The sequence below is a fragment of the Bos mutus genome, chromosome 12 (genome assembly GCF_027580195.1).
Source record: "Bos mutus isolate GX-2022 chromosome 12, NWIPB_WYAK_1.1, whole genome shotgun sequence".
NCBI lineage: Eukaryota > Metazoa > Chordata > Mammalia > Artiodactyla > Bovidae > Bos > Bos mutus.
The window spans coordinates 69,313,618-69,339,162 of record NC_091628.1 but is presented as its reverse complement, the minus strand read 5'-3'; the positions used below and the strand labels follow the sequence as shown (position 1 = coordinate 69,339,162).

General features: G+C 41.8%; 1 non-coding gene across 1 annotated transcript; it reads right to left on the bottom strand.

Annotated features, from left to right (window-relative positions):
* Window positions 1-9,150: 9,150 nt before the first annotated feature.
* Window positions 9,151-9,223, bottom strand: TRNAR-GCG (transfer RNA arginine (anticodon GCG)). The gene has a single exon. It is a non-coding gene; the product is annotated as a tRNA-Arg (tRNA).
* Window positions 9,224-25,545: the final 16,322 nt, after the last annotated feature.

The following is a 25,545-nucleotide window of genomic DNA, read 5'->3' as shown; positions in this document are numbered from 1 at the left end:
GCAGCAGCACAAATAAATATATACACTTATATACATATTTAATTGTAACATCACTCAGTTGCAGACCTAGGACAGATAACTTTTTGGCAAGACGTCAGCAGATTTCCTTATTTATGAAACAGACCCTAAAAGAGAGGGCTTCAGGAAGCAGAAAATACATTCTTTGTTTAAGAAAACTTCTTCCCAATCCCAGCACTGCTATCCCGCAAGGTACAGCAAACAAAACTCAGAGCGGTGATCTGATTTTCCTTTAAAAACATCTCGTGCTAGAAGAGGCAGCCAACTCTAGTAACTGCCTGAATTCCAGTGCACTGACGGTTGTCAACTGAAAGAGTAAAAACGTTATCACCTGTTTAAGCACCGCTGACTGATGTATATTCAGAAGCAAATCCAAATGGTCGCACCCACTTTTCAAGCATCAGGGAAACCAGATGAGACCGGTGTCTCAGAGATCCGCTGTCAGTGGACACTGTCTCTCTTTTTCTTTGCAGTGGAGTAGGAGAGGGAAGGAAGAATTACATTAAAATGTAATGTTTGTCATTGGCTGCGACTTAAAAGGGAGACGAAGAAGGAAGAAAGGGAAAAGTTCCCGGCCCGTTGCCGGCTAAGGTGTGGAGCTATCTGAATACATTGGTAATGTGAAGGGCTGATTAGTCTGGAAGGCTGCCTACAGGTTAGCGGGCCTCATTTCAAATCTCTGACAGCAATATGTGTCGTTTCATGCTTCATCCTCATTCCCCATGTTCAACACAAACCGGGGTCACTCTATATATGGAAATCACTGTCTTCAGGGCAAAAAAATTAGAAAAGGTGAGATTGCCGCTTTAACCTCACTGGCCTCAGAAAATATGTTTTAGTCTGATACATTATACTAGTAGGAATTATTTATCAAGAAGATACAAGCTTGATATTTCAGAAATAATGAGATGTTCTGGTTTTGCAGCTGAAATTTTATGGTCCACAGAGCATCAGCTATGAATCCAGAGGAGTGAAGTGAAGTTGCAATGAATGTTATCCACCAGGCAGCCAAAGAAAAATGGCTGCGGAGAGGGTAATATGAAAGTTATAACACAGGACAAAGCTTTCTATCGCCAAAGCTCCTTTGTTGCTAAGCAAGGAAATTTATTTTAGGGAATGTTAAAAAAAGGTCCACACATAAAAATCTTTCAGACTTTCCTTCCTGATGTTTTATTTGGCAAATGTCTACAGGATGAGGAAGCTGGAATAAACACTACAGTCTATGGTTAACATGAAATATTAAAAAATTCACAGCAAAAGAATCTGACTTGTCATTATTGTATAATGCGAAAGCTGTCACAAGAATAATTCGCTGACACAGCAATTAGAAAACACATAAATATATATGATAGTGCTTTTTGGAAATGTAGATTTTTGCTTATATATTTCTTGGTCATGTTGCCCGAATGATAAAAAGCCATTTGTTGTATTATATTTCCAGGACTAGAAAGAACACCCCCTAGGAAATAACAGGAAAATAGTGTAAAAAAGAAAAGGCCACCTTCCACTAGGTACTCTGCATGGGGAATCCTTTCCCCTAACCTCCAAATTTGGTCCTTTCCAGTTCTAGAGCCACTTCCTAAGGTCTTTGAGGCAGCTCACAGTTCCACAACACACAAAGTCAGGACTTGCTGAACCCCAAGACCAGCAATTTAAATCATCACCTAGTGATTCTCAGTTCTTTGGGATATTTGGCCAATAAGTGTAATCAGAAGGCATTGGTGTCCTAGGCACATCTGCTAGGGCAGATGTCTCAGAAAGATAAGGCCTTGACTGAGACGGACGTTTACATATTAATGCACAAAGAGTACTTAACATGCCAGGCATTTATTAGTCAAGATCAACTCCTAAGTTTCAATTTAACCTTCGTTCCCTTAAAAAAAAAAATTGGTGGCCTTGGACCCTGCTCTCTTCTGGAGGTGATCCTGGACAGACATTTATATATTAATGCACAAAAAATATTTAACATGCCAGGTATTTATAGGTCAAGAGCAACTCAAGTTTCATTTTAACCTTCCTTCCCTTTAAGAAAAAAGTTGGTGGCTTTGGGCCCTGCTCTCATCTGGAGGTGATCTGGGTATGGTGACTGTCAAGGTGGAAGGGGTAACAACCTCCAAGGAAAACTGAGACCATTTCTTCTGCAGAAAACTATGTTTTCGGTTGTGTAAGGAGGTAGAAACACACAGTCCATCAAGGACCATTATGTAGCTTGGTCATCATACGTTTCAATAACTTTTCATAGCGCACTGTGGCCTGCCAGAAGGTTTCAACAAATATAACAAATTTGATTTAAAATGTCTAGAATATTTTAAATTATATCATATATTATTTGCTTGTGTATTCTTGCAATCTTATTGATGGTCACTTACATTGTATCTTATCTTTTACATTATTTGTACAGCTTAAAAATCATTTATTTAAAAAAGAAATCATACTTTGCTCCCTGCTACAGACTCTGTGGGCTGTTTCTCTGATGTCTATCTATTCTTTTTCCTTCCTCGTTAACTCCGATTTTGTTCCGGGTAACAGTGTGCCCAGTTAAGGGTAGCATGTAATTTCCCTGATCCCATAAATAGAAGGGTAGCTACATGACACAGTTTTGCCCAATTAGAAGTGAGTGCATGCCTAATGAGGGAGGGGTGGGAAATCTTTTGCTTTTTTCTGCTTCAGATATTAATGTGGCCTGGAGCTGCAGGGCCCATTTGCGTGCGGTGACAGGCATGAGGACAAAAGCCACCATTCTAGGGAGGGAAAGCAAAAAGGCAGAAAGAGTCTGGTCTTCTCATTACACAATTGAGAAGATGAATGAACACCCTCAATTACCACCCTGCTAATCTTCTTTTCATGGACGAAAACAACCCATTACTTCTTAAAGTCAATGTTAATTGTTTTTCTGCTTTTTTTTTTTTTTTACTTATGGTCCAAGACATTCCTAACTGATACACTTTTAAGCAAACAAAATAAATATTAAAAGAACTTCAAATTCATAATTACTCCACACTCAATATGTACGTAGATAAAAAAAATTTTTAATAATGTTAGTCTACTATTTTGAACTCAGCACATGTATGTCTACTCCCATATCCAGAGTCCATTAAAATGAAAGTAAAGAAAAATTTAAAAGTGTAATCCCAAGCAATAAAGGAAAACCAAATGGGCTTGTAAGTAAATGAGGGATTTCTAAATGCGAGAGAAGGAAAGGAATGTACTGCTCAAGACATAATATAGAGGCGGTAGCTGTCTGTAATGCCCATGAAAGACACAGCAGCAAGGAGAGATGGAGCCACCCAGATAGAATCCTAGGGAGATGCCATACTTAGATAAGACAATTACAAAAGAGAGCTGTTGTGAGAGGGGTGACTTACAACATGTATATGCTCATTTTATCGGTATATGCTCATTTTACACAAGAAGTTTCCCAGCTGATAAACACTCCCTATGGACACTGAGTTCCTACAAGCATTTCCACGGCCTCATTCTTGAATATTAACGGTCAGCTGAGAATCACTAGATATTTGAAGAAAGAATGACAAGCAAAAAACATATGGGAAGAAAAGAGAAGATATAACAATCAGAAAAAAAAATAATGTATCATGAACAGAAATAATCAGCAACTCTGAAAATTAAACTCTTGATGTTGAGATTAAAATTGGATAATTGAAGGGCATTTAAAGAATAAAGAAGTGAGAAAAAAGGCAGAACACAAATTCTAAAACAAGAAATATGAGCGAAAGAATAAGGACTTAGAGAATCAATTCAGGTGAGCAGCACACAGTTAATGAGAGTTCCAAAAATGAAGAAACACAGCAACACCAAAGATGAGGAAATTAGGAAAACAGCAATAACAACAAAGCATAATGAAGTTTCCCAGTGCTAATGGAGACACAAATCTTCAAAATGAGGGAAATACTAAGTACTAAATAGATTGTATAAAAAAAAAGACTCCCACACCTAGACAATTATTATAAAATTATAGAATGACAAGAATAATAACATATATTTAAAACTTTTACTAAGGGAAAAGATCACTTTCAAAAGACCCACAATTAAACTAATATCAGATTTACCAGCAATCTAGATGCTAAGAGGCAATGGATAGTCCCTTCAAAGTTCTGAAAATAATGCATTTTAATGGATTTCTATACCCAGCCAGAGTGTTCATTGAGAAGGAGAATAAAATAAATGTACTTTCAGACATATGAAAACTTGTGAAGTTTGTTTCTCATATACCCTTCATTGGAAAATTCTTTGTGGATATGCTCCTGTACCATGAGAGAGTAAATGCAAAAAAGGGAAAACAGGAGATGCAAGGAACTGTGTATTTAATCAGAAGAGCATAGAAGGGAAATTCCAGAAAGATAGTTGTAGGAGGGGCCTAAGAAAATGATCAGTCCAGACTTCTGCAAGTGGACAGAGGGCTCCCTGAAAGAGGTCTCCAGAAATGAAGAGATACCTTTAAATGGTAGAAAACTTGAGATGTCAAAAGAACTAGGGCATTTACTAAAGATACAGAGTGCAAGAGATAAAATGGGGACTAAAAACTTCATGGGAAAAATAGTCATGTAAGAAAGTGATGGTCCAAAGATGAAGCTAATTAGCAGAGAAAGTCAGTAGACTTCATGAGAAAGAACAAAGTTGACTCTAAGTAATAGAATGAGTAAGAAGCTGAAAAATATTGAAGGTATAATAAGAAGGCAGATGATTTCTTCTCTCAACCAGAAAAAAAGACTCTGTCAGGATCTCATGGAAAATTGAAAAGCTATGCAAAGCCTGACGTTGACTCTGAAGCAAGCAAAACTGTAGCATTTTTCAGTAAGTAAAGGAGTTTAATACAGATGGTTCTACTTTAAGAATACTTGTTGAGTAGAATTGGAGTCATCACTTTGGAGCAATGGAGAAAGAAGTGAAATCATAATACTTAAATCTGCAGTGACCTGTTTTTTCATATTGACCTTGTTGCTTTTTTCCCCAATTTTTATTTTTTTAAATAATATCGTCAAACTGGGATGTAAAAGTTGGGGGAGAGCTGCAGAAAAGGATAGAGGAGCTAATAATCTTTTGCTCACAAACTTGAGAGTTAAGACATACTGTTTTCAGTTAACAGAATGAAAAATGTAAAGTTTAAGCATATTTACTATTATGCAGAGCTAAACAAAAGTAAAACATAATGATATTAAAACATGGAGATGAGGAGGATAAGTGAAATCAAATCTCCTTGAAAAATAAAGAAATAAAGATGAAGTTGTCATTTGGAGATATGGATGCAACCACCAGAAGTACTAAAAGTAGGGATTATTGAATCTCCTGTGTCTCTCTAGGAAGGTAGTTGGGCATGGGGTGAATTGAGCAAAGAACTATTCATTCCATTATAAACTCTTTCAACTATTTGGTACTTTTAAAAAGTCATATGCATATATTACTTTTATTTTAATTAAAATTCCTTCCTCATAGAAATTTGCCACAGGAATTGAAACAGATTATCAAATCCATTTAAATGAACTTAAAGCAATAGATTATTTGCTGTAAAAAATATTTTCATTTATCAAGGGTGTTTCCCCAAGGGAAATGAATATTATATCAAAGAAATCAAGTTCTTCATAAAGAATATTTTTCAATAGTAACACTATCCAACTTTTAATGACTTTATTTTCAAAAGGAGATTTCTCATGGTTAGTTAAATTCAAAGCACTTAAAGTACAATCGGGAGAATTTTCAAAAGGAAACTATCGTTCCAGAGGTTAGGGTCTCATGTACGTGATGTTTTGACAGGATATCTGTTGACCAAATGAATCAGTCTTTCAAAAATCTAAGTATATTGTTAGATATTGTTGTTGTTATTGATAATGTTTAGTTGCTAAGTCATGTCTGATTCTTTGTGATCCCATGGACTGTAGCCTGCCAGGCTCCTCTGTCCATGGGACTTCTCAAGCAAGACTACTGTGGTGGGTTGCCATTTCCTTCTCCAGGGGATCTTCCCAACCCAGGGATCAAACCCTCCGTCTCCTGCATTGGCCAGCACATTCTTTACCACTAACCTATCAGGGAGGCCCACCGTCAGGTAACACAAAACTAAATTAAATTTAAACAATTCTTGTTTTAAGGCACTCAAAAGTGAAAGTTGCTCAGTCGTGTTTGACTCTTTGAAACCCCATGGACTATACAGTCCATAGAATTCTCCAGGCCAGAATACTGGAGTGGGTAGCTGTTCCCTTCTCCAGGGGTTCTTCCCAACCCAGGGATCTAACCCAGGTCTCCCACATTGCAGACTAATTTTTTACCAGCTGTGTCACCAGGGAAGCTCCCTAGTGATAGTAGCCCAGTTCATGGTTTTGGGGGTGGGTAGATGAATTTCCTGTTCTGTGTAGATCTCTTTTTGATCTGTTTTACATATATTAAATATTAAATGCACAATTTCATTAAAAATACATTAGTAGAAAAGGTTATAGAAAAAGATGTAAAGGGCAGTGTTGTATTGTCAACTCGTGAAGGCACACAGAGAATATTTTTATATTACCCCATCATTCCCTGCTTCCTTCTCTCCATTATTTTCTCACCTCATTCCAAAAAAGAATTGAAGTGATGCACAATAAAACATACACACGAAAAGCAGAAAGAGCCCAAGGAGTAAACAAATTGTAACCACAACTGGGAAATGTATTCATTCATTGATCACCTAGATGCCAAGCAATGTGCTTGGCATCAGGGACAAAACAGTGATATGACCCCACTCATGGGGATATTACATTCTCGTGTACATAAAATTATGTCACTAATTGGACAGTAAATTTAGTCCTGAGATTTTAAAATGCAAAGGAAAAAGAAAACATATTAGGATAAATTGTTTCCCTATTGTGTAAGAAAATGTTTTGGGAGAAATTCTATATTCCCCCAGCCATGTGCATCAAGAAGCCTGAGACAATGTATATGACCTGAAAGCACAGATAAATGTTAGTCACTACACAGAAAACATTAAGTAGCATTGCAACTGTGGCTTTGTTGAGGATATTGAAGTACACTGCATGGGGACCCAATGCCTGAGCACAAGGTAAGCTTCCCAGAACGTGAGAAAGAAGTCGCCACAAAGAATTTGGGCAAACTTCGGGAGATAGTTAGAGACAGGGAGGCCTGGCATGCTGCAGTCCATGGGGTCGCAAAGAGTCAGGCACAACTGGGTGACTGAACAACAACAACTCCCATGGAATGGGGACTTAAAATAGCGATTAACTTCATAGAGGAAGTAAAATTAAACATGTTGCATTCCTAAGTGTGTGGACTGCGTCACCCAGACACAGGCAGGGGCTTGTCTGTGATTCCTGAGGATCTTTGTACAGTGTGTAGATATCTGCATCATGAACTGATCACAGTCCCTAAAATTCGAGTCAAGTCATTTGAGCAATGGCCTTGCAGTGCAGAAGAATTTGTGAGCAGACATGACATCAATTCTTAGAACTTACTGCCAGGGAGTGCTTTTGAGGTTATTTGCAAAAATACTAAGTAGGCTTTAAGCTCCCTGGTCAGACACAATGTGGTTAATAGATGAAAAGAAGAGAATGTAAGTGTTAAGCCTCGTTAGGGGATGCTTTCCTGGTGGCCCAGTGGCTAAGACTCCATGCTCCCAGTGCAGGGGACCTGGTTTGATCCCTGGTCAGGGAACTAGATCCCATACTCACAACTAAGAGTTTGCATGCTGCAACAGAAGATCCTGCAGGCTGAAACAAAGACTGAAGATTCTGAGTATCACAACTGAGACCTGGCACAGCCAAATAAATAGATAAATACATACTTTTTTTAAGCCATGGTAGAATCGCCTCTGGTTAGAGGGTGGAGCCCTGCGTGGATCACTCAGGAATCCTTTTGTGAATGCCCTGCTGGTTGGAAGGGCAGTTGGGAGAAGTGAGGAGTGATGGGACTTTAGAGGCTTCCTTCTAAAGTTTGATGTTTGCAACAGTACCTCCCTCACGGGTTTCCCATTGCATCTGGTCCTTCAGTTAGAGCTTCATTTGGCTTAAGCCAACTCAGAGGTCATGGCCTTTGCTAAAACAACAGTGACCTGAGTGTGGGGGTGCATTAAGCATCATCAATCACTTACACTGACTGTGAATGGATCTTTGATAGGAGGCAATGGAGATACGGTAAGAGTACTCTGGGCACTGAAGGATGGAAGGTGGAAATGCCTCCTGGAGAGAATAGAGGAGCAAAGAGGAAGCTGCAGATGTGAAGACCATGTGAGGCAGGCCCCTCTGCCTGGCCTGGAAAAGCAGTCTCTGCAGGGTTTAGATGGAGCAGGCATCATGAAGAGGTGACTGCAAGGTTGCTTGGGATTTGACTTTCATTTGGAGAGTTTGATATCTTATCAGAATACCAGAGTCAGTCCTCTAGTATTAATAATACTAGTTTAATTGCTACCATCTTAAGTGGCCATACCAGAGATGATCTACGTGTTGAATTTTACATAATAGCACTGTCCAAAAAAAATACAATGCAATACAATGCTTTTCACAAATGCAAACTACATGCACCATTTAAATATTCCAGTAGATATGTTTTAAAAAGCAGAATGAAACTGGGGAAATTGATTCTGATAATATATTCTATTTAACCCAGTATAACCAAAATATCAACTCAGAATTAAACTTTAAAAATTACTAAGATATTTCATTCTCTTCTTTTTATAATAAATCTTCAAAATCCAGAGTTCAGACCAGCCACCTTTCAAGTGATCTGTAGCCACATGTGGCTGCTGGCTACCATACTGGACAGCTCAGGTGTATAATTTAAGACACATCTGTGCCAAAGGTACAACACAGATAATATGTACCTTGGGAAGTTAGAAAGGAGCAGAGATTAAGGAAGACTGATATTGTCAGATTGAGGGATTCTTTATGGAATTTAAAGTGAAAGTGAAAGTCGCTCAGTTTGTGTCTGACTCTTTGCAACCCCATGGACTATACAATCCATATAATTCTCTAGGCCAGAATACTGGAGTGGGTAGCTTTTCCCTTCTCCAGGGGATCTTCCCAATCCAGGGATCAAACCCAGGTCTCCCACATTGCAGGTGAATTCTTTACCAGCTGAGCCACAAGGGAAGCCCAAGAATACTGGAGTGGGTAATCTATCCTTTCTCCAGTGGATCTTCCTGACCCAGGAATCGAACTGGGGTCTCCTGCATCGCAGGCAGATTCTTTACCAACTGAGCTATCAGGGAATTTAGGATGGGGTTTAAAATTAGGATGGGCGGTAGGGAGGTAAGAATAGGTCATTTGAAGGCAAAAAGGATTTGAGAACACTGGAAAAGAGGAGAGAAGGGAAGGGAGTAGAAAACCTAACAGTCTTAGATCAAAGGGAGCAGAGAGAATGAAAAATCGATCTAGGGTCTAATTAGCTGAAAGCAGCATGATGACTGCTCGCCATCGTTACAACTGGTGCCTCTGTGGGTCTCACCTCCTCTCCCCAAATTTGCATCCTGACCCAGAGTTCCCTCCCTTTGCCCTCCCGGCCACCATCAGTATACACAGCAAGGCTGGCCTGGACTGCGTTTTTAAAAAGTTAATTATCTCTAACTGGGCTTTAAATGTTCAGATTTGTTCTTCACTCCATAGCTTTTGATCCTGCACCCAGAAGCATTTTATGAGGGTCTCTAGGGGGAGGAGGGATGGGGAGAAGGAAAGAAAATGTTCTCTCAAAACAAAAACAGTATTTTCAGAATTCTACTCTGCTGCTTCCAGGCTATTTCCATCAACCCTCTTATTCATTTTGATTTATTTCTATCCATAAGCAGACTAACGCTTCTCTATGCTTTTATTGTTCTTCAAGAATAGGCCTTCTATTGGAGGAAAATAATGTCTCCACGACCACCACTTTGCTCAATGCAGATCTTCATTAATCTGCAGCCACAGAACAGGCTTTTAGCAGTGAGCACTTTGGATGGGAATTGAATTTGATATTGCATTATGGTTGTAGGATGTCTCACAATAGACTGTGTTCTTTTCTGTGTCTGAGCACAATCAGAGAGACCCAATTAAATAATTTGGTGTAATAATGGAGAACAAAAGAGTATGAGGGCTTAAAGTGAGGGCTTCAGCATTTGTATTCTCCCTTTTCTGTATCATGTTAATTAATTTGCTTCAAAACCAAAAGAAAGAACACAATGTAGAACAGCGCAGCTCAACGACAATGTGTAGACACTTTACATACAGACATCCTCCCAAATGGACTCTTAAGAAAAGGGCAGCGGATGGGCCTCCTAGAGCTGCCTGAACCAAGTACACCAAACTGGGTGGCTTAAAACAACAGAAATCATTCTCTCACAGTTCTGGAGGTCACAAGTCCTAACTCAAGGCATTGGAAGGGGCCATGCTCCCTCTGGGACTCTGGGGAGAATCCTCTCAGGCTCTTCCAGCTTGAGGGAATGGGGAGGGTAGCTGCCAACTCTTGGCATCCCTTGGCTGGCAGCTGCACAAGTCCATTCTCCATCTCCATCCTCACGGTCCTTCACCTCCATCCTCACAGTCTCCCTGTGGATCAGCCTTTTCTTACCAGGACACCAGTCACACTGGACTTGAGCCCACCCTAATGACCTCATCTTAATGCTCACATCTGCAATGATCCTATTTTACAACTGAAGTCACATCCACAGGATCTGAGGTCAAGACACCAGTATATCTTTTTAGGGGGACACAATTTAACCAGAATAGGCAGTCTGGGTGGGTTGTGTGCTTAGTTGCCCAGTCGTGTCCAATGCCTTGCGACCCCAGGTACTGCAGCCTGCCAGGCTCCTCTGTCCATGGGGATTCTCCAGGCAAGAATACTGGAGTGGGTTGCCATACTCTCCTCCAGGGGATCTTCCCAATCCAGGAATTGAACCCAGGTCTCCCATGTGGCAGGTGGATTCTTTACCATCTGAGTAGTCAGTCTGGGCATTGCCAAGTAAAAAACAAAGTTGATGCCCATGTTAGTGGTGAACCATCCCCTGCTTGGTTCAGGTGATAATAGCAGTCTGCTGCCTGTGCAATTGAGAAGGGAGAGCTCTGGATTTCCACAAAGGTATCTTACAGTAAATAATACAGCTTTAGATTATAACTGGGGATGTGAAAATAGACACAGGAGTCCAAGAGGACAATGATCTGTGCAGACCCAATGATTATCTAACTTCAATAAAATACTTGGGAACGCTGATCGTACTGGAAACTTTGACTCTCAACTGTGCCTTTGTCTAAGGTTTGCCTTCAGCACATGGAAATGAGCAGTGCCCTTGCCATGGCGCTTCTGGGCCAGTGAGAACTGGGGTGGTGGGGGCATTTAATCTGGATGCATTCATCGTCTCTAACCTCCCCCCACCCCACAGCTCCAACATACCCTTTTGCAAACTTTATCCTGGGTTTCTGCAAAATTCGATCACCTGAAAAAGGATGGTGCTACATGGAGATGAGTGTGGCATTACTTACATAGTGTAGGTATAGTTGCTATGTAGAGTAGGTATAGTTATGTAGAATAGGTATAGTTAGTTATGTAGTGTAGGTATAGTTAGTTATGCAGAGTAGGTATAATTTGTTATGTAGAGTAGGTATAGTTGGTTATAAAGATTAGGTATAGTTATTTGAGTAGTATAGGTATAGCTAGTTAAATTGGAGAAGGAAATGGCAACCCACTTCAGTGTTCTTGCCTGGAGAATCCCAGGGACGGGGGAGCCTGGTGGGCTGCCATCTCTGGAGTCGCACAGAGTCGGACACGACATGACTGAAACAACTTAGCAGCAGTAGCAGCAGCAGCATAGTTAGTTATGTAGAGTAGGATATAGTTAGTCAAGTAGTATAGGTATAGCTAGTTATGAAGTATAGATATAGTTTAGTTACATAGGGTAGGTATAGTTAGTTATATAGCATCAGCATATTTAGTTATGTAGTGTAGGTATTGTTGGTTAAGTTGTGTCATCATATCAGTCATCCAGCAATAAGCAACACATTGAACAAACTTGCCTTCCCTCTGAGACCTAATAAATGGCACCTCATTGTACAGTCTGCTCAAGGAGAGTATATTCCTAAAACTTAGCCATGTTAATGATCATTATGTATGTTGACAGCAAGGGAGGAATGATAATACTGGAGATAAGTAAGCATATTCATTAGACAGCCTGGCAGTGAAGGGAGCCAGCTAGGGTTTATAAGGGAAAGCATTAATTCAGAAGTCACGGGGGACCCAGTTTTAGTTATTTTATAAAAAAAAAGGGCACCGTGGTGGGATGGCCTTGGCTTAGGACGGGATCGAATGCCTGTGACACAGACCCAAGGAGCGCACAAGGCCTTGGAAGGAGAGGACGGAGAGGCTTGGCACTGGCTCCTCCTCGCACCCCCAGAGTGACCTTTTTCCATTGCCAGCCAGGCTGTGATTTGGGATTTGGTTCTAATCCAATTTGGCGTTCCATATTGCACCATGAGACAACTGCTGGGCTGAGAGGAGAAGCTGAAAAAGACTGACTGTGGAATCAGATCCTATAAATCCAGATCAATCCACATACTTGTTATGTACAGGTAACCTAGGCAGTCCACTAAGTATCTTTGAGCTTCAGTTTCTTCATCTGTCAAATGGGACTCATAGAACACAGGGGAATGTGTTCCTGGTGAATTGCCATTGCTCCATAAATATTAGTTCCCAAGTTTGTCTCTCAGTACTTATTAGGCCTCAGAAGGTCTTGAAGCTAAAAACTCTTCCTTGCTCTGTACAGAGATGATTCTTTAGCCAAGCTTCCCTACACTTTTATATCACAGCACATAAAAAAGATGATCCTTGTCTAGTTCAGTTCAATTCAGTCGCTCAGTCGTGTTCGACTCTTTGTGACCCCATGAATCGCAGAAAGCCAGGCCTCCCTGTCCATCACCCACTCACGGAGTTCAATCAAACTATGTCCATCGAGTCGGTGATGCCATCCAGCCATCTCATCCTCTGTCGTCCCCTTCTCCTCCTGCCCCCAATCCCTCCCAGCATCAAGGTCTTTTCCAATGAGTCAACTCTTCACATGAGGTGGCCAAATATTGGAGTTTCAGCTTCAGCATCAGTCCTTCCAATGAACACCCAGGACTGATCTCCTTCAGAATGGACTGGTTGGATCTCCTTGCAGTCCAAGGGACTCTCAAGAGTCTTCTCCAACACCACAGTTCAAAAGCATCAATTCTTCGGCACTCAGCTTTCTTCACAGTCCAACTCTCACATCCATACATGACCACTGGAAAAACCATGGCCTTGACTAGATGGACCTTTGTTGGCAAGGTAATATCTCTGCTTTTCAAGATGCTATCTAGGTTGGTCATAACTTTCCTTCCAAGGAATAAGCGTCTTTTAATTTCATGGCTGCAGTCACCATCTGCAGTGATTTTGGAGCCCCCAAAAATAAAGTCTGACACTGTTTCTACTGTTTCCCCATCTATTTCCCATGAAGTGATGGGGCCAGTCTAGTACCCTGGACTAAACAAACAATACTGTTCACAGACTACCCTCTGAGCTGAGGTCAAGGCATCAGTATATTTAAAAAGTGCCCCAGGGGATTCTAATGTATTGTGGATGGGAGTGACACTCACTGAAGAAGTAAGGACAGGTCTTAAAAATGTAGGCAAGCTACTTTCACAGATGTCAAATTACTCACATACAACTACCATATGTGAAACCTGTGTATCAGATGTGGTATTTTTTTAGCTATTGAGTATTTTTTGGCATGTTTTTTACTGTGGTGAAATAGACATAAGATTTACCCTTTTACCTATTTTATTTAATTTTAATCTACTTTATTGGCCATGCCACAAGGCTTGTGAGATCTTACTTCCCCAACCAGGGATCGAATCCAGGATTGAAATCTGGGCCATCAGCAGTGAAAGCATGGTGTCCTAACCACCAGACTTCCAGATAATTCCCTAACCATTTTAAAGTGTCCACTTCAGTGGCATTAAGAATATTCACAAAGCTGTATAACTATCACATCTACCTATTTCCAGAACTTTTTATCATTCTAAACAGAAACTGTACCCATTGAACAATAGTTCCTCTTTACCTTCTCCCCACAGACCCAGGAGATCACCATTCCTTTTTTCGCTTGTATGAATTTGACTCCTCCAGATACCTCACATGAGTGGGCTCATACAATGCTCCTTTTGGCTCTGGTTTAGTTCAACTAACTTAATGTCCCTAGTAGCTCAGTTGGTAAAGAACCTGCTTCAATGCAGGAGACCTTGGTTCAATCCCTGGGTCGGGAAGATCCCCTGGAGAAGGAAATGGCAACCCACTCCAGTCTTTTGCCTGAAGAATCCCATGGACAGAGGAGCCTGGCAGGCTACAGTCAAAATGGGGTCCCAAGAGTCAGACATGACTTAGCAACTAAACCACCACCAATGCCCTTATGGTTCATCTGTGTTGTAGCATGAGTCAGAGCTGCTTTCCATTATTGTGTACCACAGTTTGTTTGTCATCCTCTGGACATTTGAGCATATCCACCTTCTGGCTCTTGTAAATAATGCTGCTATAGACAGTGGTGTACGGATACCTGTTTGAGTTTCTGCTTTTAATTCTTTTGGGTATATGTCTAGGGGTGGAATTGCTAGATCATATGGTAATTATAGGGCTTCCTTTGTAGCTCAGTAGGTAAAGAATCTGCCTGCAAGGCAGGAGACCCAGGTTTGATTCCTGGGTTGGGAAGATCCCCTGAAGAATGAAAAGGCAGCCTACTCCAGTATTTTTGCCTGGAGAATCCCATGGAACAGAGGAGCCTGGACAGCTACAGTCTATGAGGTCACAAGAATTAGATATAAATTATCAACTAAGCCACCACCAACATGGTAATTCTATGTATAGCTTTTGGAAGAACTGCCAACATGTTTTCCACAGAAGCTATACCATTTTACATTCCCATTAGCAATGTACAAGGGTTTTGATTTCTCCACAGGCTCTTCATGTTTTCGTTAGTAGCCATCCTGATGGGCATAAAGTGGTGTCTCACTGTAGTTTTGATATGTATTATATCTACTTAGTTCTATGGCTCACAATAGGAGAAGGCAATGGCAACCCACTCCAGTACTCTTGCCTGGAAAATCCCATGGATGAAGGAGCCTGGTAGGCTGCAGTCCATGGGGTGGCTAAGAGTCAGACATGACTGAGCGACTTCACTTTCACTTTTCCTTTCATGCATTGGAGAAGGAAATGGCAACCCACTCCAGTGTTCTTGCCTGGAGAATCCCAGGGACAGGGGAGGCTGGTGGGCTGCCGTCTATGGGGTCTCACAGAGTCGGACACGACTGATGCGACTTAGCAGCATGGCTCACAATAATCCTGTGAGTTGGGCGTTATTCTTTCTTTAGAGATCAGGAAACTTAGTCAACATACCTGTCAAAGGTGACTCAGAAGTGGATCGGCAACACCAGCCTATGGGAAACTGTGTCCTTGATAGGTAATTAAAGGAAGTGTCTATTTAAAGAAAGTCTGTGGATAACCTTTCTAAAGGGAAAAATCCTTTTGTTAATAGACAATATCCTTTCATCTTTTTTCTAAGTCCAGATGGTCTTAATTTGCTTAAATTGAGGTTAACTCACCTTGCACCTCCAGTGAAACTCACCTTGCACCTCCAGTGAAACTTCAATTTCTGCAGACTTTCTTAGAATATGGTAGTTCCATGTTCCTGATTGACAGAATCCTTCTATAAATTTTTTTCCCACATGTCCCATTTTTCTAGTATTACCCAGCACCACTGTGACAGCCCTTAAGAACAAGGACTTGTATCTCACAGCTGGACTTGGAGGGTATCTCTCTAATGAGGACTTGCCTGTGCCCTGGGGTTCATGCTTGACTGTCCCTTCATTGTAGAAGATGAGGAGATAACAGTGCCTCATCGTGACAACACTTCTGTGGTGAACTCTCCTCCCACTGCAAGGGCAGGAGGGGAAGTTTGGAGGGAAAGAGGCTGGCAGTCACGATTGCTCCTCGGAACTCCTAAATAGAGAAGCTTAGGGTCACAACTTTCCTACCATCTGCAGGGAGGAAATGAATATATCTTTGAGAAATTCTTTGTAGTTAAAAACACCTGATCATAAAATCCCCACCTATTTGGTGCTTTCAATTTTAGAAAATATACAAATGTAATGAGAGCTATTTTGAAATCCCTCAGCAGAAGACTATTTTGTAATGCAAGTTGATTGCTGTGGGTGAGCCTGCCTTGCGTTGCATGGACGTGGAAGAGAAGTTCCTCCTATTCCCCAAGTTATGCTGATCTGAGTATGTGCTAAGTCACTTCTGTTGTGACCGACTCTTTGCAACCCCATGGACTGTAGCCTGCCAGGCTCTTCTGTCCATGGGATTCTCTAGGGAAGAATACTGGAGTGGGGTGCCATGCCCTTTTCCAGGGGATCTTCCTGACCCAGGAACTGAACTCATGTCTCAATATGTCTCCTGCCTTGGCAGGCAGGTTCTTTACCACTGCTACCACTGGGGAAAGCCCCATGCTGATCTGAGTATTGAGAAAGAAATTTCGCCTCCCCAGTCTGGCTGTACAATTGCTTTGCTGGACTGGAAAGGTGGGTGGGGTAGAATCCTGTGCTGTCTGATATGAAGTCAGAGAGCTTCACAAATACAGGATGTTATTCATCCTTCATCCTGAGATTCCCAGGGGAGCCAATAAAATAATTTTAAAAGCTTCCCTCTAAAGGTAGGAAGGCAGACAGAGGTTGGTGGGCAAGGGGAAGCTGAGAGCAAACCCGGGTTACTTAGAACCTTCTGCTTTCCTGGAGAGGGCATATCCTCTTTTCCTTACCTCACTTTAAAAAGCTCAGAATAATTAAGTCACTTCCTATTAAGAAAGACTAGCCTCCATACTGCTGTGTCTGCCTGGGTACCACGGACATCCATTTCAATGAGCATTTATTTACCTTAGACTCACAGTCCTTGAACTTGAAAGAGAAGTGATTATCTTATACCTTAATTTCTTAACTTTCATGATCATTTTACATAAAGGATGATTTCAATAGCTCACATTTCAAATCAATCATAGGATATTAACACTTCACAGTCCTCATCTCCCAATAACATTTACCCAAGCAAAGATTTCTATGATGCTCAAAACCTGATCATGAGCTTGATCCCTGGACCAGCGATTTCCTGATTCTGCTCCCAGGACAGTTGCGGGTGTCAATGGTGGAGATATATCAGAGGTCACTGATTCCTGGGTAGGAAGGATCTGCTGGAGAAGGGATAGGCTTCTCCAGTACTCTTAGACTTCCTCTGTGGCTCAGCTGTGGTAAAGAATCCGCCTGCAATGCAGGAGACCTGGGTTCAGTCCCTGGCTTGGAAAGATCCCCTGGAGAAGGGAAAGGCTACTCCAGTATTCTGGCCTGGAGAATTCCGTAATTGTGGACTTCCCTATAGCTCAGATGGTAAAGAATTTGCCTGCAATGCAGGAGATGGGAGTTTGATCCCTGGGTCAGGAAGATCCCCTGGAGAAGGAAATGGCAATCCACTCCAGTATTCTTGACTGGAGAACCCCATGGGCGGAGGCCTGGCAGGCTACAATCCGTGGGGTGACAAATAGTTGGATACGACTAAGTGACTAACACACACACACACACACACACACCCGCAATGGGGCCCCACTGGCAAAGTTACTTTTTCTGATTCAGTTTCTATCATGTGATGCCCCAGACTGATAACTCTACTTGCCCGTCAGCTCGAGCATGGAACCAGCCATCATTACTCTGCCAGCCCATTTGGGAGGATTTGCAAGTCATCTTTATTAGCGCTGTCCATTCCAGTGGTTCTCCGGGCTGTAATTGAAGTAAACGAGGCATGTTGTTGTTACATTTCTGATTCTCTCAAAGAGGAGGCAGACAGATGAAGGCAGAATAAATAGTTCGCTCAGGTCTTCTTAAATGCCTACAATAAGTTGACAGGGAAGGGAGAGAAGGGGGAGATGGAGGTACAATCTACATTTCCTCATATTCTCAATTAATTCAGCCTAAAAGTATCACTCTTATTCAGTAGCAGTTAAAATAGGCTGTGATGAGAGCATGACAATTTCCAGCTAAACTAGAGGATAATTAGAAATGCCCTGTAGCAGGCAAGTCAGTGCTTCAATTTATTTGCTGTTTATTACCGAGTCCCTGCCCCTTGGGTGTAATGATTGTAAAACCGTGCCGGCAGCTTCCTTGGGTTTGATTTAGTGCGGTAAATGGTGCTCAGAGAGTAGATTAAGCTGGAATGTGATCAAACCTTATTTGCAATCCGATTATACAAACTGCTCCTTGCACTGACCAGATTGAAGTAATTTCCCTATAGAAACGTTACACTCACTTTGGTGTAAAAATGATTAACATTTCCTGACTGTAGGTCAGCCTTTCACTTCCACTGTAATCCTTTATCAGGCAATACGCCCATCTTTCTCTTAGGTTTGTTGCATTCATGTACTATATGGTATTTAACCAAAGCACAGCATCAAAACCAGTTTTTTTTTTTTTTAAAAAAGAATATAAACAACTTCTCGGGCTGCTGGTGATGAATGATTACAATAAATAAACACTCTGGAAGAAGTTGATGAATAGCATATTTTCTTCCAGTTTGATTGTTCAACGTTATTGACATACTTAATGATTTAATGGAGAACTCTTATGGACTCCAGAGAAGTGTCCATATCCTTTCAGAAAGGGCTACTGAGGCGGCTTCCCTGGCGGCTCAGACAGTAAAGAATCTGCCTGCAATGCAGGAGACTCGGGTTTAACCTCTGGATCAGGAAGATCCCCTGGAGAAGGGAATGGCAACCCACTCCAGTATTCTTGCCTGGAGAATCCAATAGACGGAGGAACCTGGTGGGCTACAGCCCATGGGGTCGCAGAGTCGGACTCAACTGAGTGACTTTCAGTTTCACTGAGGTCCTTAGAAGCAAGCAGTCCACTGGCAGGCAGGGCTTTAAAGATGGGTGCGATTTTGAGGGACCAGCTTTCATTTTTGAGCCACCCTTCAGAACACATGTAAATACCAATGGCCACTAGTAATCCTCTCTTTTAAATAATCATCCACATAGGTTGTCTGGATTCCCAGTAAACTCCTCTCGCTCGCCCTTACTCATTCAGGATTTCTGGATGTGAAAATAGTTTTCATACAATTAGTCTCTGGTAATGAAATGCAACCAACTTCAAGCTGAACACTGAGAGCAAACCCTTGGATCCTCACATATTTTTGTGACAATCAAAGAACATATTTGAGTCTGAAATTCATTATCATAGCCTAACTCCAATACCCATAATGACATGTTTTGTTGTACAACATATTTAAGCTGATTTTCTTCAGACATTTTCAGTCTTAACCCTTTAAGAATCATACACTCTATAAATATGTTTCTAGGCTTCAGCTACATAATTGAAAAATGCCAGGGCGGCAGAGGTTAATTATCTTGGCAAGTATTTCTAAGTGATTTAAAAAGATGCAGATGGCATTAAACTGAAAGGGCCACATTTCAATAAATTCTTTGTTGAGCATTTTTGGGTGAAACGTAAGTGGTTTATCAATTGCATCCAAAGTCTATGCAGATTGGAAGGAAGGGCTGCTTTTTGTATTTTCTTTGTGGCCCAAATTTCTTCCTGCCCAAAACACTATTTCTCAAAATCAGGATGCTTCAGGGTAACAAAACCAGGTACGTTTTTAGCTGTGTTGCTAATATTCTTTGGACTTTACAGTCCACACACTGTGCAGGAACTGACATCACACACTTGGATTCAAAGCTTCCAAGGTTGTACATTCTTTTCTTTCCAGCAGTGAGGGAACATTTTGGAGACAGAAGGTACAATATCACAGGACTGAATCTGACTTTTTCCAAATAGCATAGTGTGTGTTTATGTGCGCCTGTGCATGCATGGGTGTACATAACAGTACAGTTTATATTAACAATTAGAAATCAGCAGATGGATAGCAAGAAAAGTCTTGACTTACCATCTTTTATAGCAATGATTCATTAATGAAATAGAAATGAGTGATTCAGAAATTAATTAATGACTGAGAAATTAGGTCTACTAAAAGCCATCCTCAAATCTGTCCTTCATTACATTTGTGATAAAAATAGCACTACTATAAAACCTGAGAAAATACAATGAAATCAAAACCCACTGGAAGAACATATTAACATCCCATGAACGAAATAAAGTTCTGTGTGTGGATTTTAGAAACTGCAACATCAATAGCAACAAGTAAACAAAGAACCCTAACATCAAAGGAGACTCCAAAATACCATCTCTGTCCATTTGCTTCTGGGTTCTGACACACAGAATATTCAGGAAGGACAAAGGGACACATCTGAACAGTCACGGATCCTGTTCTCCCTTGGGTAAACAAAGTGGCTGGTTTTCTCCTCTAACAGGCCTTATTGTAGATCAGGACTGCCATCCCAGTTCACTCTGTAAACCTAGTTCTACAATGAGAAGCACAGCAGAATGGTAGAGTCAGGAGGCTGTGGCAGTCCTGTGTGCGCAGTTGTTCTGTTGCTAAGTCATGCCCAACTCTTTGGGATCCCACAGACCGCAGCACGCCAGGCCTCCTTGTTCCTCACCATCTCCCAGAGTTTACCCAAGTTCGTGTCCATTGAATTGGTAATGCCATCCAACCATCTCATCCTCTGTCACCCTCCTCTCCTTCTGTTTTCAATCTTCCCCAGCATCCAGGTCTTTTCCAATGAATCAGCTGTTCACATCAGGTGGCCAAAGTACTGGAGCTTTCACAATAGAATTAGGGGAGAAACAAGAAACAGGAGGCTACTGTGATGAGCCAGTATCAGCAGATGGTCTCTGACGCTGTCCTCTAATTTGGTCCTGCCCTGAGCCAGGAGGGATGGGGCCGGGGCAGCCATTCTGCTGAAATGAAGAAGCATCATTCACAGGTAGCCTGGGATGGAAATGAGCAGATGTACAGAGAACCAACAAACACAGGAGGACCAGAGGGGAGGGTGAGGGATGCTCACACTCAGGTAGGAGACAGCACTTTCCCTCTTCCCCTATTCTTGCCTCATCGGGAAACTTCTCAGCAGCTTTCTTTCAATGGTCGGGTTCTCTTTTCATATGTAACTTTTTCTCATGTAACTCTTAGTACCTGTAAGTTTTCCTAACGTGAAATTTTCAGAATAATAGTTTGTAAGATCAAGCAAAGAAAATCATACAAATCAAGGTGAATCTGAGGGACATGATTATTAGCAACTCATTTCAGAGGTACCTGAATAGATACAGTGTTTTCTGGACATGTATTCTTAAATGATCCCACCTTCAGGGAAAATGCAAGGTTTGGACAAGATGTGAAATTTATCTCAAATGTGACAGCTCTGAAACTGTCTTACGATTAAGGCTTTGTTGGCACAAATAAAATATTTTCATGTTGAATATAAAAGGCAGGATCTGTTTCTACTTCTGCCCCATTTCCCAGAGGTCTTCCTGTTTCATGTTAGGCATTTTTACCAAGTGTGCTGACTGGCTGATTTTGTAGAGCCATGTTAAAATAAGTAGCATATGTATTATTTCCAACCTATAAAGTCCTGTATTCAAATAGCATAAAAAATTACAGATTTGTGGAACGTACGTATTAATTGTGTTTAGTTTCTGATTTTTCATGCTGTCCAACTGAGAAGACAGATCAAGTGTCTCGATCCACTGAAATGACTTCCCTATTGTTATTGGAAGGTGGTTTCCCATCACAAAGCCTTTAAAAGTAATTATTGAATCAAAGGATGAATTATTTTGGTAATCCACAAAGTGGTGAGCTATCTTTTATGTTTTGTAAAATTCAAGTAAGAGCCTGGCATCTTTGCCTTCCAGTTGAACTCTGACATAATTATCAAAATAATATTCAACGGATTGCTATCACTTCTCACAATACAACCCCTGTCAGCCTGCCCTTGAACTTGACACTACAACGGTATATTCTGAGTTCAAACCTTCACAAGATTCCCCACAAGCTCCAGGAAGGGCATAGAAGGTACACGTTGTTCAGCACTTTGACACGTTTTAGCCCTCAGACTTTCAGCAGATGATTCTGGTTTCTTCCTGGTGGCCACTGATACTAGAGCAAATATGAATTATTTTAGGAAATAGTTTCCAATCATGGAAGAAATGTAGTTTTTATTTCAGGTATCTGGAGAGCCCATGGTGCAGATTCACATAAAGGTAGGCAGCCTTGCTGTAAAAGAGAAAGTTGATTTTCTAGGAAAAAAAAAAAATCCAGAGAGACAGAGAAAAACTTTCTCTCTAACACAGAGACACAATCTCTGTGTCTGTCTCTCTTCCCCTTTCTTCTTTCTCTCTTCCTCCCTCCCTTCCTAGCCGGACCAATCTGGACATGAGTTAAGTCTGCTATACATAAAACAGTATTTGGTCGAACCAGCAGATGAAAGGAGCAAAGAGTAGGGAGGTCTAGTCAAATGTCTTCACATCAGAGTTTCAGGATGTGTAAAGAGAGGTAACAGAAGAGTCCCACTGTGCTGTTTGTACCAAGGTATTTATGCACACTCCATGGCTCCTTGTGGCAGAAGTCAACAGTGTGGAGGAACCACAGAACACAGCTGCTTAACTGAGGCAGAGATTTGAACCCACATTTTCTGACTAGACTGCACATTGCTTGTGATGGTGGCTATTCAGAGTAGCATTGTGGATGCTTCGTTTCTTAAAATCAGTCCAGGCTGTGTTATGTGGAACTTTGTATAATATGTTGTTAAGTGTTGGTCACTTGGGACTGTTGAAATTAGCCTCATGTCTTTCAAGATGAAATGCTTTTCATCAGTGACTTCACCAAAGCTTTCTTTAACCTGGACATGTGATGCTTACTTTGAACTTGAGGTTTTCTTTTCCTTTGCCACCTCTCCAGTTTCTTGTCTGCACTGCCACAGGCTAACTACACTGTGGTGAGGATGTATGTATGTGCTCTGCTCTAATTCTGTGGCTCTTTTTTATATTTCTGGAACTGTCACCTTTTAATCCTACATCAGAACCTAAGCAAAGGCTCCAAATGACAGTGCTGCTAAACCTCGTTCTTGTCCGAATGAAAATTCAGTGTCCCTTCGTGGTTTTGATTCCTGTTGGAACAACACCATGACAATAACAGCTGCATCTGTGGTTGGTTTCTGCTCAGGTTTTTGAGATACTTTGCTCATTATTTTACCAGTGGGGAAACTGAGATGCTAACAGCCACGCCAGGAATCCAATCCAGACATCATTTCGATTTGTTCTGTTTGTTTAATGTACCCTCTTTAGTAACCAGGAAATTTCAGGACTTCCTGATGGGCTCGTTTGGCAAGCTGGGACAAAATTCAATTTGGGAAGCGAGGGGATAAGCATCGGATGATGTGGTAACTATAGCATTTGACTTAAAATGGGGGGACTGAATTTTTCTTAGGCGCCACGCCACCTATTTGGGAATATGCTTTGCATACAGCTTTATGGGGGCATGTATCGGGCAGAGGTACAAGAATAGCAAGCTCCAAGTCTTTTATTTTAAATTAGATTGGTGTGATTTGATGCTAATAGGAGCAAAAGCAGGGGGACAGCCTGGCCTGCCCCCCACCTCCATTGGCATTTTGCATCCCTGCAGGCTCCCTCCCCTACCAGGCAGCCGCATAGAGAAGCTGCAGAGGACCGAGGGCAGGTGGGCAAGGGCATCTCCCACCAGAACCGCCCTGGGCTGACTCCAGTGGCTAACAGAGTTGCTGAGGATGGTCCTCCCAGACACAGCTGCAGTTGGGGCTTGTCCAGGGCTTGTCCTGCCTGATAACGGCAGTGAGAACCGGCCAACCACAGCCCAGCAATGCAGAGCTGCTGGAGGACGGAAAATATCTCTCCTCAGTGACATTTCTGCAAAGTGCTTACATAACCCGTTCCTGCCAGTGGCTTCCTCAGGACATGGCCCAGCCTCCCCTGAGGTACCCGGCCAAGAGACACACGTGCCTCTGTCCCAGGCCAGCATTTCATTCACCAACCCCGATCCTGTGGCTCTGTTCAAATGCTACAGAAAGCACAAAAGTCACTAAATATATTTGGGTCCAACTTGACTCATTCCACGCAGTGAAAAAAGTTCAGAAGGGTTCTTTGGGTTTCTCTAAGCCTGGGCTCTTATTTTTAGAAAGAGAAAGTGGGACCCTACTACGTGGGTAAGAAGGCACAGCCCTGGCATCCTTGTCTCCTGGCCCTTGTGATTCGGTTATGGTTTTCCCGGTTTGCTGAGGAAAGTCTGATAAATTAGCTTAATGCCTGTTATCCCACGCTAGGCTCTAACCCTCTTGAGAGCACCTATCTCTTCATCCCAAGCAGCTAGCGTAGCACCTGCTGCACTCTGTCGTTTGTTCAGAAATGATTCTCGGAATTTCCCTGAATGCCGGACACAGTGCAATGTGCTGAATGCATGTCCTGCCTCCTCCTTCTGGCCTGCACCAAGGCAGGCTCAGTCCCTGCCCTCACCCAGTCCAGACTCTACAACTGTCATTGTTTAGTTGCTCAGTTGTGTCTGACTCTTTGCGACCGCATGGATTGTAGCCCACCAGGCTCCTCTGTTCACGGAATTTTTCAGGTAAGAATACCGGAGTGGGTTGCCATTTCCTTCTCCAGGGAATCTTCCTGACCCAGGGATTGAATTTGCAGATTCTTTATCACAGAGCCACCTGGGAGGCCTCAAACTCTACAATAGCCATTCAATAAATATTTTTGAATGGATGAATATGGATTACTGTTGTACCTGCCTGCTGCATTAGCAAACTCTCGTATTTCAGTATTGGCTGATATGTTGGCAAAATAAAAACAAAACTTAAAGTGGACAATGTCTAAATCCATTGGTTTCATAGGGTCTTAGTTGTTTTTGGAAATTGATGTTGATGTGCCACCAAGCTAAAGTATATAACAAAATACTGTCATAGCTGACTTCAATTAAATTATTTATTTTGAACGATTTTAGCTGGCTTTTAAATGTTTATTTTTGAACTACGTTGTTTTTCAGCCTGTATATATTCCTGTTAATGATGTTGGCTAGGAAGGGAGGCAGTGGAAACTCCGAAGCTTGCTGACTGTCAGGAAAAGGCAACTTGGGACTAAGAATAAAAATAATTCAATATGGGTGGACTGGAGAATTGAATGTCCTTTAGATGCATTCGGTAATAGTTCTGAATTCAGTTCTGTAGTTCCTGTCTGATAATGGCTGTGCCTAGGGCAAATGAGGTGCCCGAATGAACCCGAGTGGTCAGGCTCCAAAGTCCCTTGGTCTTGCATCATGCAACTTGTCTCTCTTCTCCACCAAGAGCAGGAGCTGGGTGGCACCCAGTCTGATTGACTGTGGTTGGAAATGGGGAACAGGGAGCAGCCATATATGCACGTCAGTGTGATGAGATAAAGGTGCATACAGGTTTTGAGCCCAATGCCCTTCACAACAAGATGCATGTCTTTATCGAATGGAGGTGGGAACACAAAACAGGCAGAGCAGAGCATCCCAGAATCCTATACACTAGCCAAGGCATAGCCCTGCTATGCTCAGTACTGGAGCAGACTCCCAAGG